The 15678-nt window shown below is 34.1% G+C and overlaps 1 protein-coding gene across 1 annotated transcript in view; it reads right to left on the bottom strand.

The window, feature by feature from the left end:
* TBC1D5 (TBC1 domain family member 5) overlaps nucleotides 1-15678 on the bottom strand; it is a 490954-nt gene that overhangs the window by 378240 nt on the left and 97036 nt on the right. The window lies entirely within an intron of this gene.

Genomic DNA, 15678 nt, shown 5'->3' with positions numbered 1-15678 from the left:
AAAATAATGTACTTTCACAAATCATATTTGACACAGATATATCTTTACATAAAATCTGCAAGGACAACTGAATTTCTTAGTTATCCAATTTAAGTATAAAACTTAATGTTAATAAATTACTAAACATATCATTATCACTCTCTTCTAGGTTTCATTCTATATTAGTTTACTTTCCTCCCAATAACCTGTTACAGCTCATCAGTGGCTCAGCATAAATACAAAAGGTCAAGAGTAATTAGGCAATATAATGTGAAACATAAATCAGTAACACAGAACTGAAAAGTATTAGGATAATAGAAGTAACTGAAATCGACTAAGATTCAAAAAATTAATTACTTAAAATACATTTTAGCATCATATACTACTAAAATCAAAAGCAAAGTAGGATTCCTGAAGAATACAAATAAATGTAGGACTAATCTCTAGACAGATTTCTAAAAAATGTTTTATGCTCTTTATTAAATACATGTTTCATTTGTTTAAAAGAATGATTTCTGACATTCAAATGCAGCATTTGCTTATTTTAACTTTTAATCTTATCTGAAAAAGTTATAAACAACACATTTCTAAATTACATAATATACATATGGAAAATACCTAAATATTGTCAGCAGCTCCTTGGACAGCAGTATAATCACTTGTTTTTCCTCGATGGTTGAAATAAAGTTGCTCAACCACTAAAATAAACCATCTCTACTTCTCAACTTTCCCTTGTAAAAATACAGACCATTTTTATTCTCTTTAAAAGTGAAAGACATTCAAATATCTTTCAAATATTCCAACACATGTATATTTGATGACTATGTATTTATGTTAACAAAATGTATACTGTCATACTAACATGTCAATAGTATTCAGAGAACAATGGCTATTTCTTCAGAAGGTGTGAAAGTAACCAAAAGAAAAACTGACACTATAATCAGTGTCCTGAGTAGTTGTAATTTGTTTTATTTCGAAATACACACTTTATACCAAGGTCAATTTTACATTTCTTACACTGCCAGGATTGTAATTTATTTTCTTGTTCTGACAGGATATGTCCACTAAAATATGTCTCACTGACACACCATCAGAGAAATCAAGAAGGGAAGAAAAACACGATGGGCAAGATTAGGAGACACAAATATTATTTGTACAGAGAGGCTATATGAAACAATCAGGCTTCCTCAGCAATCCATATGCAAAAGGAATGCTTACCACAGTCTCACTGAAAGGATATACCAGTTCTTTTTCTAGTTATACTTTATGGAATTGCATAAATACTGAGAAATCTAGAAATAGATATACACATGCACATATAAAAATTATTGTCAGTGTATAAGTTACTACTGTCCTGGGACTGAAATAATTTATGTAACATCTGTTTTCATATTTTTCTAATTTTTTTCTTAATTAACATGCATATTTAACACATAAATGTTCAGACCACCTCTTTTTTCTGCTGACTATGCCTCTTTACTTTTGAAGTTGTATACTCCTAGGGAGAATTCAGGATGGATGGAAACCAAATCTTATTGAAAGCATTAATTTTTAAGTGTAAACAAAGAACTAAACCAATTTTCAAGAAAATACTAAAATCTTAAGGGTTTTCATAAGAACATTTGAATCTGCCAACACGGCAGGCAGTAAATTAAAGTCTAAATACTAAAAAAAAAACCCATAAAAATATAATTCCAATATTAGAATAATCTTCCTGATTCCTCTTTAACCGTTACAAGCTGAGACACCTATTACAACATCTATGATTTCTTGTCTTTGTAAGTTTTGTAGTGTTTTAAAATTTTTATGCCTCATGCAGCTAACTTATTCCTCATAGTAAACTTCAAAAAGTATGTAACCACCTTTTTTTTTTTTTAATTGTAAACTTCAAATGTTGTGCAGATGTGAGGAAAGGGGAAAGTTTTTATTCTAAAGCTCATTCAAGTACAATTAACTTCTGGAAGCTCCTACTCTGAACTGGGGAATTCAAAACTCAAAATATTACATATATTTAGTTTTAATAGAAAAAGTAAAATTAGAGGCTGATCAAGCTAATGCTCCAGTAACTAAAGTATTCCCGAATAACAACGCTTAAAATGCCAACACTGTGACTCTATCTGTACTTACTTCACTTTAGAATTAATCACTTTGTAGTCCATTGCCTAGTTATGTACTTCAGTATACAAAACTATGTACTTTAACATTTCTCTTCTGTTGTAAGGGCAGTTTGAAGACACTGAAATTGTCTCAGCCTAGAACTTATACTTTATTTTGAAAACAGACAGTAGTGCCCAGTAACCATGCAAGTACATAATTGCAAAAAGAGGTAAATGCTATTAAAAATATGGGAGGTGGGAAGCCAATAGAGTGTTATAACAGGAGACTGATTTAGCCCAGAGGTCAGCAAAAACCTAAAGAAAGACTTTAATATGAGATCAGAAAGGTCTGGAAAGTGTTCCAGTCTGGGCACAGCAAGTTCAACAGTCTAAAAGCCCATTATATGAAAGTACATTCAAAAATCAAAAAAAGAGAAGAGTGGCCAGTCACCACTTGAGAGGAAATGTATATGAAACAAAATGGGGTAGAAAAAAGTCAAATTAAGGCAAAACTACAGCAGGGCGTTAACTAAGGTATGGCAATACATTTTATACTGAAGAAATACCGAATTTGGTTGAATTAGAGAGAGGGGCAAGAGAGGTGCAGGGGAGGAGTTAGATGTGCAATGACAGTAGCTTAGATTATGGTGTTGGTGATGAATGAAGATGAAGTGAAAGCAGAAATAGATTTATGGAGTAACAATCAGCAGACCTTGGTAAAAAATCAGATTTTATGGAGGATGCAGATGGATAGCAATTTCATTCACTGATGCACAAGCCCTCAAAGATCAGTTTTTGGGAACAGAGGCCAAGCTTAGATTTAAACATGTTAAGGGGTGACCTGTTGAAAATGTCCTGTAGGCATTTCAATGTCAACGTAAGAAGAATGTGGAGCTTTAAGAATGCTCTGCAATATTGTCACCAGTATGTCCCCTAGGGCAAGTTATATAAAGGAAAAGAATAAACAAATGGGACTACATCAAATTAAAAAGCTTCTTCTTCATAGCTCAAAAAAAAAAATCAGCAAAATAAAAAGGGAACCAACCTTATGGGAAAACATATTTGCCAATGATACCTCGGACAAGGGTTTGATCTCCAAAATATATGAAGACCTCACACAACTCCACACCAGGAAGACAAACAATCCAATTAAAAAATGGGCAGAGGACCTGAACAGACACTTCTCCAAGGGGGACATACAGAGGGCTCACAGACACATGAAAAAATGCTCCACATCATTAGCCATCAAAGAGATGCAAATTAAGACCACAATGAGATACCACTTCGCACAGGTCAGAATGGCCATCATAAATCAACAAACAAGTGCTGGCGAGGTTCTGGAGGAAAGGGAACCCTAGCACACTGTCGGTGGGAATGCAGACTGGTGCAGCCACTGTGGAAAACAGTATGGAATTTTCTCAAAAAGGTAAAAATGGAACTGCCTCTTGATCCAGTGATTCCACTGCTGGGATTATAGCCTAAGAATCCTGAATGACCAAATCAAAAGAACCTATACATTCCTATGTTCATAACATTATTTACAATAGTCAAGTGCTGAAAACAGCCTAAGTGCCCAAATGAGTGAATCAAAAAACAGTGGTACATTTATGCAATGGGATGCTCACACAGTAGAAAGAAAGATGGAGCTCCTACCCTTCGCAACAGCATGGATGAAACTGGAGAGCATTATACTAAGTGAAATAAGCCAGGTGATGAAAGACAAATACCATATGATCTCACCTATAAGTGTAACATAATCAACAAAACAAACGAGTAAAAAGAACCAAAGACATGGAAATAAAGACCAAACTGACAGTGACCAGAGGGGAGGGGAGAGGCGGGTAACCTGGGGAGGAAGGGAAGGGTCAAGTCAAGGAATATGTACAAAGGACCCATGGACAAGAACAATGGGGTGAGGATTGTCTTTGGGAATGGGGGTTAGATGGGGCAGGGGAGACCAATGCGGGGGCGGGGGGAATGGAGACATCTGTAACTGAATAACAACTTAAAAAAAGGAATGCTCTGGGCTAGAATCAAATTCAGGATTTACCAGGATATGAGCTGTGAAATAGAAACTCCCATCACACACCCAGTATCTTTCTCGTTCTAGCCATCATACTACATCAGAACAGGTAAGTATATATTTAATAATTTGACAGATTCATTTAGCCTACAATTGGTTAAATCCATAAAGCATTATTTGTCTCATCTTGTGACTGAGGAAGAACCATCATTTATTGGAATGCCCACTCTGGAACAAAACTATAAAAATATGCTGAGGCACTCCAGATATGGGCTTCAGGACATTAATCCTCACCATAACGTTAGAGATTTAACAGTTATCATGCCTACTTTTCAGATGAGGACACTGAGGGTTAGCCAGTAAGTGATGGAGGCCTATTTCCAACCCAAGATTACCTGAGCCCACCAACCCATGTTCTTTTCACTAAATAGGAAGGTAGCACATACAGTGAGTGTCAAGGCTAAGCTTTAAAGAAATCAACCTCAGTTTCAATCCTGGACCCAGAAGACCACCTAAATTCTCTGACATTTCCTTACCTGCAATTTCTCCCTTGTTAGGAAGTACTGACATTTTTAGGAAACAGTTAAAACCTCTGTCACAGTCCACTAGGTTGTGCATCGCCATTAGCATAACATGTTCATTCACCACGGAGTGCCAGATGAAACAGGACTTAGAGCAGAAACTAAGACCTACGGTGAAAGCTTTGGAAGGTTCACAGTATAGGACATGGCAGGTCATCAGGTACAACTATTTAATTCAGCTCACCCTCCATTCTTCCTCCAACTAGGGAAAAGTAGCTTCCAACAGAAGAACCAACAAGAAACAATATCCTAAAAGCTGCCACTACAAAATTCAGCAGTGGTTCTAAAACTTTGGTATGCATAAAAATCACCTGAGAAGCTTCTTAAAAATGGGGATTCCCAAGCAGACCCTCTTCCCAAAGATTCTGATACAACAGGGAAATAGATGTCTCCTTGATCTTTCTAAAACATATCTACCAGCAAGAACTCCTTTTCATTCTTCAGATACATAATTTTTAAATTATTTGTTAAACATATATATTCCTTAATTTAGTCCAACTAAATTGTGCCCACCTAATATTAAACTTTCAGATATTCTTCTGAAGAACTATAATCAAGGTTCCCTTTCAATAGAAAGCGGGATTATTAAACAAAGGCGTTTTAAGTATACATAAAATGTCTCCAACAAATGTGATTTTCCTTAATACAGATTTTAGTTTTATGATTAAAAACTAAGTCTCATATATCAAAAGACATAGGACTATTTAAGAAAAATGAATGGTCCAGAAGGAAAATTTTGCTGCAAAAATTAACCTTTGGTTAAATAAAATCTATTGTGGATTAATAAAGAACCTTATGAATATGTCAGAGGGTCTAATACAGTAATAATCATCTCAAAAATGAAATACAAGCGTATATACAACCCTGCTCAATGACACCAGTAAATGCGAACATACACTGGTACCAAAGCAGCATTCAAGACAGAAAATGTTTACTCTATTTCCAGGCACTTTCTTTAACTTATTTTTTAAAAAATGTTATTGATTTGAGACAGAGAGAAGCACCAATTTGTTGTTTCACTTATTGATGCATTCACTGGTTGCTACTTCTAAGTGCCCTAACCAGGGATCTAACCAAGATTCCTGGAGTATCAGGATGATGCTTTAACCAACTGAGCTACCTGGCCATGACTATTTCTAGATGCTTCTGATCATTAAAAAAATTGAAGTATGTTCATCTTCCCTTCTACATGAACCACAACTGTCACTACATTCCAATCACTGTCCCAGTAGTTCCAATTAACCTCACACACTAGCACATGGAGTCAGGGCTGCTATAACAATGTTCCAGTAGCCTAGAGATTCTAACAAATTTAAAAACTCCAAACTTTCACCCAAGGTTAACTGAATTTTTAATTTTGAAATTTCAAGACAGATACTATTCTTTCAAGGCCTAGCAGAAAAGCTAAAAGTGAGCAGTTAAACTTTATTAAAGTTTAAAATTTATTCCGCCGAATCAAAGAAAACATCCACTCAGGCTGGTTTGTTTTTTACCTCATGACTTATATCAGGACTAAATAGAGAATAAAAAGCTAAAGACAATGAAGTTGCTTGAAAAAGAACTTTAGAAACCATAAAGTCAATAGTCTGCTATGATACTGATACTTAAATAGAGCCTCTTCATTTAATGCCTCCTCACCTTCACCTTACACCAAAAAAATTTAAAAGCAGCTAGGAAGAGTTTGAGGACACTAATTTGTCCAAGATATAATCACTAACACCTGATAAAGCTGGAATTGGAACCCAGCATCTGAACCAAGGTCTAAATGATCTTACGTTGTGCTACATCCATTTAAAGGCAACTATGAGCATAATTCACCTGACCATTGTTCACTCTTTCATGAATTCTCTTAATTTTATAAACCTTTAAACAGATAATGATCCAAAACTACCGACACAATATAAATATGTTCCTCTGGCTTTCATTCTAAATTAAACTTTTCCAAGTTGTCTTAATAAAACATATCTTTACTTCCGAAATGACTTTTCATCGTGTAATAGTATATAACATTATTTACTCCCAGTCACGCTCGTTTTTCACTAAACAGTTGGTACCAAGTTAGACCCCACACTATTCTAAGCTCCAGGTAAAACAGAGACCAATGTAAAAAGAGAATTTTTCTGTGAAAATTCCAGGAACTGTGGTTTCCTTGAACAAAATGCAGATTCAACCTGACTCTAACAGATGGAAAATTCCCTTAACGCTGTGTTACTTTTTGTCCATTTCCTGTGTCAGATATAAGGCATGGGACTTTTCAAGGCAGACATCCTGCATAGCACAATAACACAATGTATTTGTAATTAAAGTATTCCCTTCTTTTAAGGATGTTCCTGTAACCAGAATGAAAATAAATAAGATTTTTGAAGTAATTATTTTAGATAAAACAGGCTGGAACTGTAAGCATTGTCCATAATTTTATTTTGTATTCTAAATGTTCAGTTCCAGACTTATTAAATTATTTAACATCTCATTAACTACTACTCCTTATGTTATTCCATTTGTTTCAGAGTTCCTTTTTTTAAAATCTATTGGCTTTTAGTAATATCACTGCCTGTCACCTTTTGTCCAATAAAACCTGTAATTTATCTTGCTCAAACTGCAAAAATAAAAGCTCAAACCATACTTGACTGCAGTGGAGGCAAATCAATGAAAAGCAGTCACTGTCCCAAGTTATTCTAGAATTCTGAGGAAACTTTAGTTCTCTGAAAACAGACGTGGACAAAACTAATTAAGATAGAGAGAGAACAGATAATAACTTAGCTCTACAAAGGACTCAAGTATTTAAGATCTATTTTTTTTCTACTTTGTAGCTAGCTCATGACTTCTCCGTCACTTATACTTTACTACCAAACTACTGTTCCTTTATTAATCTCACTGCCTATTAATTATGTGCTTCTCAAAAAGAAATAAAGGAAATCTAAACTGGATAATGTCAGTAATCATGAGCAGCAAAGAAAAATGGCTGAACCCATTATGAGGTACTTAGCATTTTAGAGGGATAATTCCAATGGAGGTACAGGGTAGTAACAAACAAACTAGTATAGTAGCTATTAAAATGAGAGATTGAAAGACAAAAGAACAAGAGAAAAATGGTGGTAGCTACACATATAAATGGAAGAAAAATAAGTTTAATAAATTCCCAAAGTTTCTAATCTAGAAGTTAGGCACATTACTTGTGCCATGAAAGGAATAACAAAAAGGCAGGAGGAGAAAGAGGTAAGACAAAGATTAAGAGAAAAAGTGTATACTGTATCATTTCAAATACATACCTACCTCAGTAACTTGCATCCTTCTAAAGGATGAAAGAAGGAAATGAATGATCTTAAATTTTAATTTTGCTAACTTTTATAACATTAAGTAATTTGAATTCATTAACTAGAGTAAACTTTAGAAAACAGATCTCACCACTAATTCCACAAGTATTTGAAACCACTTTATTTTAGAAAGTCTCCTTATTTCTGAACAACACTACTGCAAGCCTAGAAAAATCTCCAATTGAGTAAGTACTCTCTTTTCTCTTATTTTATATTTTGTTTAATCTTTGTTGTATATTTTTTCCATTACCATTTAGTCCCTTTATACCCCCTCCCCCAGCAATCACCACACTGTTGTCCATGTCCATGAGTCCTTTTTCCTTTTTTGCTCAAACCCTCCACCCCCAAACACCCCCGCCCCTCACCAACTAGCTGTCATCTGCTCTCCATCTATGAGCCTGTCTCTGTTTTGCCTGTTAGTTCAGTTTCTTCACCAGATTTCAACTATGATACTAACACTCCATCAACACACACACAAAAATGTTCTTCTTTTATAATGGATGAGTAGAATTCCGTTGTGTAAATGTCCCATAGTTGTTTTATCCACTCATCTATTGATGGACACTTGGGCTGCTTTCATTTCTTGGCGATTGTAGATAACGTTGCAATGAACACAGGGGTGCTTAAGTTATTTTGAATTAGTGTTTAGGAGTCCTTCGGATTCTCATAAGTGGGACTGCTGGGTCAAAAGGCAGATTGATTTTTAATATTTTGAAGTATCTCCATTCTGCTTTCCACAGTGGCTGCACCAATCTGCATCCCCATGGACAGTGCAAAAGGGTTCCCTTTTCTCCACATCCTCGCCAGAACTTGCTGTTTGTTGATCTATTAATGATAGTCACTCTGATAGCAACAATGAGGTGGCATCTCATTGTGGTTTTAATTTTCATTTCTCTGATGATTAGTGATATTGAGCATCTTTTCATATGTCTATTGGCTCTTTAAATAGTTGCCAATGATTCACATATCTCACTTTGAGATAGATATATAGATATATATAGAGACATATCTCTATATATATCTATATAGAGATATATAGGCTGAATCAGGCTGAATATTAAGCTTTGCACTAGGCTACTTGTTTAGATTTGATACTAACACTCCATTAATGTGAAAAAAATCCAATTAAAAAATGCGCAGAGGAACTGGAGAAACGTTTCTCCAAAGAGGACATATATATGGCAACAAACATATGAAAAGATGCTCAACATCAATGGTCATCAGGAAAATGCAGATTAAAACCCCAATGAGATACTACCTCACACTTGTCAGAATGGCTAGCATCAGAAAACCGACAAACATCAAGTACTAGCAAGGACGTGAAGAAAAGGGAACCATTGGTTGGTTGGATTGGAAATTGGTGCAGTCACTATAGAGAACAAGATGAAGACTCCTCAAAAAAATAAAAATAGAGCTGCCAAATGACCCAGCAATTCCACTCTGAGTTGCTCATTTCTCTGAAGAAAACAAAAACACTAATTGGAAAAGATATATCCACCCCTGTGTTCACTGCAGCATTATTTGCAATAGCCAAGATATGGAAGCAACCTAGGTGGTCCCTCAATAGATGAACGGATGAGCCCATAGGACATTATGCTAAGTGAAATAAGTCAGACAGAGAAAGACAAATACTGGGTGTTTCACATATATGTGGAATCTAAAAAAAAATAAATAAACAAAACAAAACAGAAACAGATAAACAGATACAGAAAACAAGCTGATGGGGATGGGAGGCCTGGGTCAGAAAAGAATACCAACAAACTAAGCCCCCAGCAAAATAAATACAAGAAGACCACAGGAGTGTCAGTGCTTTCTGTCTACTACCTCAATAAAACAGCAGTGAATTAATTTACATTACTAACGTCATTCTTTTGCTACTCAGAACAATAACTTCTTAAATGTATTCTTCAAAAACACTTTTAAAATATTTAAAGATTCTAAGCAAAATTATTACTCTGGTTTCATATTGCAATAAAATGTATAAAATAACATATATTCAAAGTCTCATAAGAAAAATGCTCTATGAGGTTAAAAGACTATAAATTGGTGATATGAAAAGAAGAAAATCATAAATCAGATAAATAGAGTATACAAAAACTTTTAGTTTTATTACCAAATTGGGTAATAAAACTTTTTAAAAATTAATGTGTTTTTTTTTATTTTGGATAGTAGAAATTCAACAAGAACTCTGAAGCAATTGATTGCTCTTTAAAGGCAGAAGCCCAAATAAGGCACCTGATTCTTAGGATTGAAAAAAAACGAACAACCCAAGTCAGTCTTTTAAGAAATGATCCGCAAAGTTTTTTGTGTTTATCTTATAGTTATTTCTCTCATCCAGCTGAACAGAAGAGGGAGGAGACAGTAAACGCATGGTTAATGGCCGGGATCCTACAAGGACCAATTTCAGGAAAGCTGCTAAAGCACTTAAAAAGGCTGGTAACCCTACTCAGTAGTACATCCTTCCCAGTCCTCCGTACTGAACCACTCACTGCCTAAATTGAGTGAACGCTAAGTCATCTCCCAGAGTAATCCTAGTGGAAGGAAAAAAAGCTCTAAAGACTAGGTTACCTAATTTAAAATTGTTGCTGCTGCTTTAAACAATGGCCTAGATGCTCATTGAAATACTACTTTAGTTCACTGAAGACATTCAGAAGTGTCTTATCTAAAGTCCAACCTGTAAAGCGGACTCTCAAACTTAACAGCTGCTCTGGGAGCCATGTCTGGGTGATACTACACTATCAGCCCATGATACTTAGGGCAGCAGTGAGGGTGGGTGGAGGATGTCCTAAAAGTAAGGCTCATCTTTGTGTTTTTTAGAAAATGTCATATTATTTACTTCCCAGTAACAGCTCTATGAAAAAGTCTTACTATTATTATTCCCACTTGCATAGATGAAGAAATATAGGCATGTTAATTAAACATATTTAATACCACACAGCTAATCGCTGGTATTTAAACTATGGATCTCCTTTACCCAACATCACAATGCCTTCAAGTATACCTAGGAGTAATGTAAGTCAAAGTCATGTGGTGAATTAAAGTGATCCTTTTACCTCCATCTCACTGAAGTACCCTGGAAACCTATGCTTTAAAGTGAAGTTTGTGTCCCCTACAACCATGAACCACAGGTTCATAACAGTGAAATCTGTGATTCATGGAGCTCAGACATCAATTTCTCTTCACTTACTTTCATTCTGAAAAAAGTTCTCTCTAAAAATATACCTAGCCAAGCTCTGTATTTCAGTCAGTGTGATAGACATTATTTTAAGATTAAAATGTCTAAGCAATTCCTAGACAGTTTCCTATATATTATATTGATAGGCCATACATACATATACAGTTGAGAATCAGAATTTTTTAATGGCATTTCTTCTCAAACATTCCTAAAGCCGGTGTGCAAGCTGGCCAGACAAAACCAAAATATGTCCTGAGCTTCATTTGTATAGTTGTGCAATGAATATAGAAAAATCCCAGAAGAAATCTACAAACATAAAATTACCATACTATGAATAATTGAAAGCAAAACTAGAAAATCCAGGTCTGTGGCCTATCTCTACCCCATCCCCAAAGTTGACACAACCAACTGGAAAGAGTTCCAAAGAGCTTATTAAAGTATTTGCTGAAAGCAATTCCAGATTTTCCTTACAAAGAACTTGCCACTCTTTCCAGACTTGTTTGAACACCTAAAGGAGCTCCTCAGTCAAAACACATTTCAAATGGGGCACTAAGTTTCAGATTAAGTCACTTTTTCTACCTCTTACAACAAAGGAATAATGCTGACCAAAAAACAAAGCTCATATGGCATTAAGATTTGACCATGTACATATTATGAATCAATTATTTTTAGGAAATAGATTGGTAAATCATTGTAATTGTCAAGTATGAGAATTAAATAAGTTCCGAAAAACACTGTTGTACATTTTCTTTTGACTACGGTTACTCTCTTTCGTCCCTTTGTAGTCTATTATGAGGATTAGTTAGCCAAGATTAGATGCCTAGAAACAACTTAATATAATATTATTCTATTAATTGCTAAGAGCCTTGGCATTCTAAGTTCAACTTAGTGTCAGGCTTCCACATGCCCAAAACAACACTCTTTAGATTGGTAAAGCTGTCTTCTGAAATAATCTTTCTTCTTAAGCAAAACTTCTCATTGCAGCAAAAACTCTTTGCAAAGCAGCAGAGCTTTTGGGCTGGCCTTCCCAGCTTCACACAATTAACAGTATCAGGGTGTCTTCACATGATCGAGTGACTCATTATACCTTGATACTTGAACTCAATTATAAATAATGTACTGAACTATATGTACTAAAATTGCCTAGTTTACCTGACATTTTTAGCAACTAGAATTCTACTCAACTCTTCTGATTTTTAGAACTTAAAGTACCATTAATCATCCCACAAATGTTAAATTATGTTCAGAAGAATTTGGGCACAAAGAAAAACCAGAACCAAATGTTTTAAAAGAAAAAAAAAATTGTCTTTTAGTAAACAGAAAATTTGATCATGTAAAAAAATTTGATCATGTAGGAAACAAATTTCCTAATATGTGGGAGTTCATTTTATCAACTTCTGTAATTTAATGATCAGGAAAGTGTGCTTCATTTTGGGGAAGTATAACAATAAATATTAACATATATATTAACATGCTCAATAGCAACAGACACATCTTGTGAAGTTCCAATGAGTTAAGGAAAAAAAGGACTTTGTTAATATCCCATAATGAAATACATAAATATATTTATGCTATGTGTAATAAAAAATGGTTCCATGATACTGAATAGACTTTTTCTCACAAAGATAAAGATCATTCACCAAATTATTATTGACTACTACATTACAGTCTGAAAAAAATGGTAAATCATATGAGCCTGCTCTGTAGTTCTAGGCACGTTTATCTTGTTATGCTCTCTCTTCTAAACTGTCATAGAATAGAACAGTAATTTTCAACCAGTGTGCCGCAAGAAATTTCAAAACATGCAATACCTGACTAGTTAATCATGGACACTGACCTCTGTTCCCTTAGATTGTTAAATAAAAAAATGACAACAACCAACACAACAATAGCTGTCCAGTATACATGATCAAAATTATACCTATTTTTTGGTCAGATTGGCAAAAATGTATTTTTTGGTACGCTGCAAAATTTAAGTAATTAGTTCAAATGTGCCATGAGGTCAAAAAGGTGGAAAATCGCTGGACTAGAACACAAGAACAATAGGTCTTTTGCTCCATTAGTAGTACCCTACAGCCCTCCTTCCTGTCTTCTCTGCAGTAGGGGCAGACTAATTTTCAACAAGTGTTTTTATTCTATTATTTTACTCAAATCTTTATGGCTATGATATATGGACATAAGAATATTATAATTAATGCTAAAATAAAATAAAGGACTGGTAAATTACTTTAATAAGGAAAAGTATGATTAGTAATTAATTTATATTAAAATTATTATACAATAATTTCTGGAATATACAACTAAAATAAAAATAATTAGCATAAGAAATGTTTAACATAATCAACAAAACAAACAAGCAAGCAAAAACAGAAACAGAGATGTGGAAATAAAGAACAAATTGACAGTAACCAGAGAGGTGGGGGGAGAGGAGCAATGGGGGGGAGAAGGGGAAGGGTCAAGTCAAGGAACAGGTATAAAGGACCATGGACAAAGACAATGGAGGAGGGACTCAATGTGGCAGGTGGGGGTGGGTAGGGTGGAGGAGAGTAATGGGATAATGGGGAAAACTAACTGAACAACAATAAAAAATAAAAAAAGAAATGTTTAATATAATTACATATGACAGACTATTCTTCAGAAGAGAAATCAAATGCATCACTTTATAATAGTAAACTTTTATAAGCGTTCAGCTCTGACATTTTAAAAATCTTTCTGTTAAAATGAAAGCATATACTTTGACAAACGGGTCATTCCTACAGTGAACAAAAACAATCAAAAATAACTCAAAACTAGCTAAGTCATAACACTGGCCCTGAAGAAAAATCTTGATTTTTAATCTTGATTAGCCTCAGGTAGAACAGCTAATCCCTACTCTGGCTATGCTGCAGAAGATAATAAAAAAGAGGGAAGAACTAAGAAGAAATAGCTTAATCAAATTCCCCTCCAACAGTTAATTTAATTTTAAGGAAGAGAATGATTAACCATGTAAAAGCTGCTATTGCTATTAAAATTAAATCAGGCATTTTCCAGAACATCTTTTTGGGAAGTAATATACAGGTAATATCTCAGAGAAGAGAAGCGATCTAAAAAGCCAGGTAATTATTTATTAAAGTAATACTTTTTTAAACCTTTATTATTTGCAAGAAAGTTAAGATTATCATTAGATTGAGATAATTATAACCTGTTAATACAAACTACAATTTAAAATATTTTCTCAATAACATCTAGTGTGCACTATTTTAAAAAGGCACATATGGTAGTGAATAAAAATGGAATACAAATTTAATCCAATTTAAAATTTTACATATTGAGCTATGTTGCCTTATAGCTTCCCTCCAACATGACATATACTTTTATGTGAAACTCTATATATATGTGAATCCACATTATCAACCTTTCTGTACACATTTTGATTAACTTAATATACCTGTATCTAACTATAATTTTTTTTTTGTATCTGAAACCTGTAGTTATCAGAGATAAAAAAGGAAAAGAAACCAAATTTGAGCTTAAAGGAAAAGTAAAAAAAAAACTAGAGTACATTTGCAAATTCATAGCTAACCTTCTTAGTCCCTGGTTTCATTCCCGTGGACTTCTAAAGAACTGAAATCACTACATGACTTATGGATTGAGAACAGATCTTACAGTATCCAGGAGAAAGATGACTGTTCATTTCTTGGAGAACAGGCTAACAATCTTTCTGTTTACAAAGTTTATTAGAGATTTTATGTTATTAAAATACTGTATATTATGCAAACCATTAGTAGCAAAGCTATCATGTGATTTCATTAGATTCAGAAAAAAATATTTTGATAATATTCAACATCATTCATGATTTTAAAAGTTAAAAACAAACTTTAACTATTAAAAGAAAACTACCTTAAAATGATAAAGGGAATAAAATGAATTTTTCCAAAAAATCTATACCAAATATAATATGAAGTGATGAGACATCAGAAGCACAACCCCTTAAAAAAGAGTAAGATGCAGATGTCCACTATAACTTTCACTTAAGATTGTACTAAAACTTCAAGGCAGCATAGTAAGAGTAAAATAAAATAAAATAAGAGGCAGAGTAATTTTAAAAGGGAAGAAACAAAGTCATATTTTCAGATATGATAATCAACTTAAGACACCCAAGAAGATCTATACACACTTTATTGGATTTAATAAGAACATTCGGAAAGTTTGCTGCATCTATACAAAAATAAAGTTTCCAATTTTGACTTAATATGCCTACTTTCCCTGATACATGATTATCTCTCTCCTTTTTTGTGTCTTCTATGGTTAAGTCTTCATTAGGAGTCACCGGCCAGAACTACACATTTATTAAGTGCTAGAGTTTAATAACAATGGGATAATGTGGCCCCCTCCTCAGATCTGCCTCATTTTCATTGCATTTTATTCTTACACCGAACTGCTTCTGTAACTAAAATATCTTTTTTTATTTATTTTTTTTATTTTTTGCTCTTTTGAGCCAGATCATCAGAGTAGGCCAGTATCTCTGGGT

Source organism: Pteronotus mesoamericanus, unplaced genomic scaffold (genome assembly GCF_021234165.1).
Source record: "Pteronotus mesoamericanus isolate MK-2021 breed Mesoamerican mustached bat unplaced genomic scaffold, CSHL_Meso_final scaffold_54, whole genome shotgun sequence".
Classification (NCBI taxonomy): domain Eukaryota; kingdom Metazoa; phylum Chordata; class Mammalia; order Chiroptera; family Mormoopidae; genus Pteronotus; species Pteronotus mesoamericanus.
The sequence above is the reverse complement of the archived record's forward strand: the minus strand, read 5'-3'. Positions and strand labels throughout refer to the sequence as shown.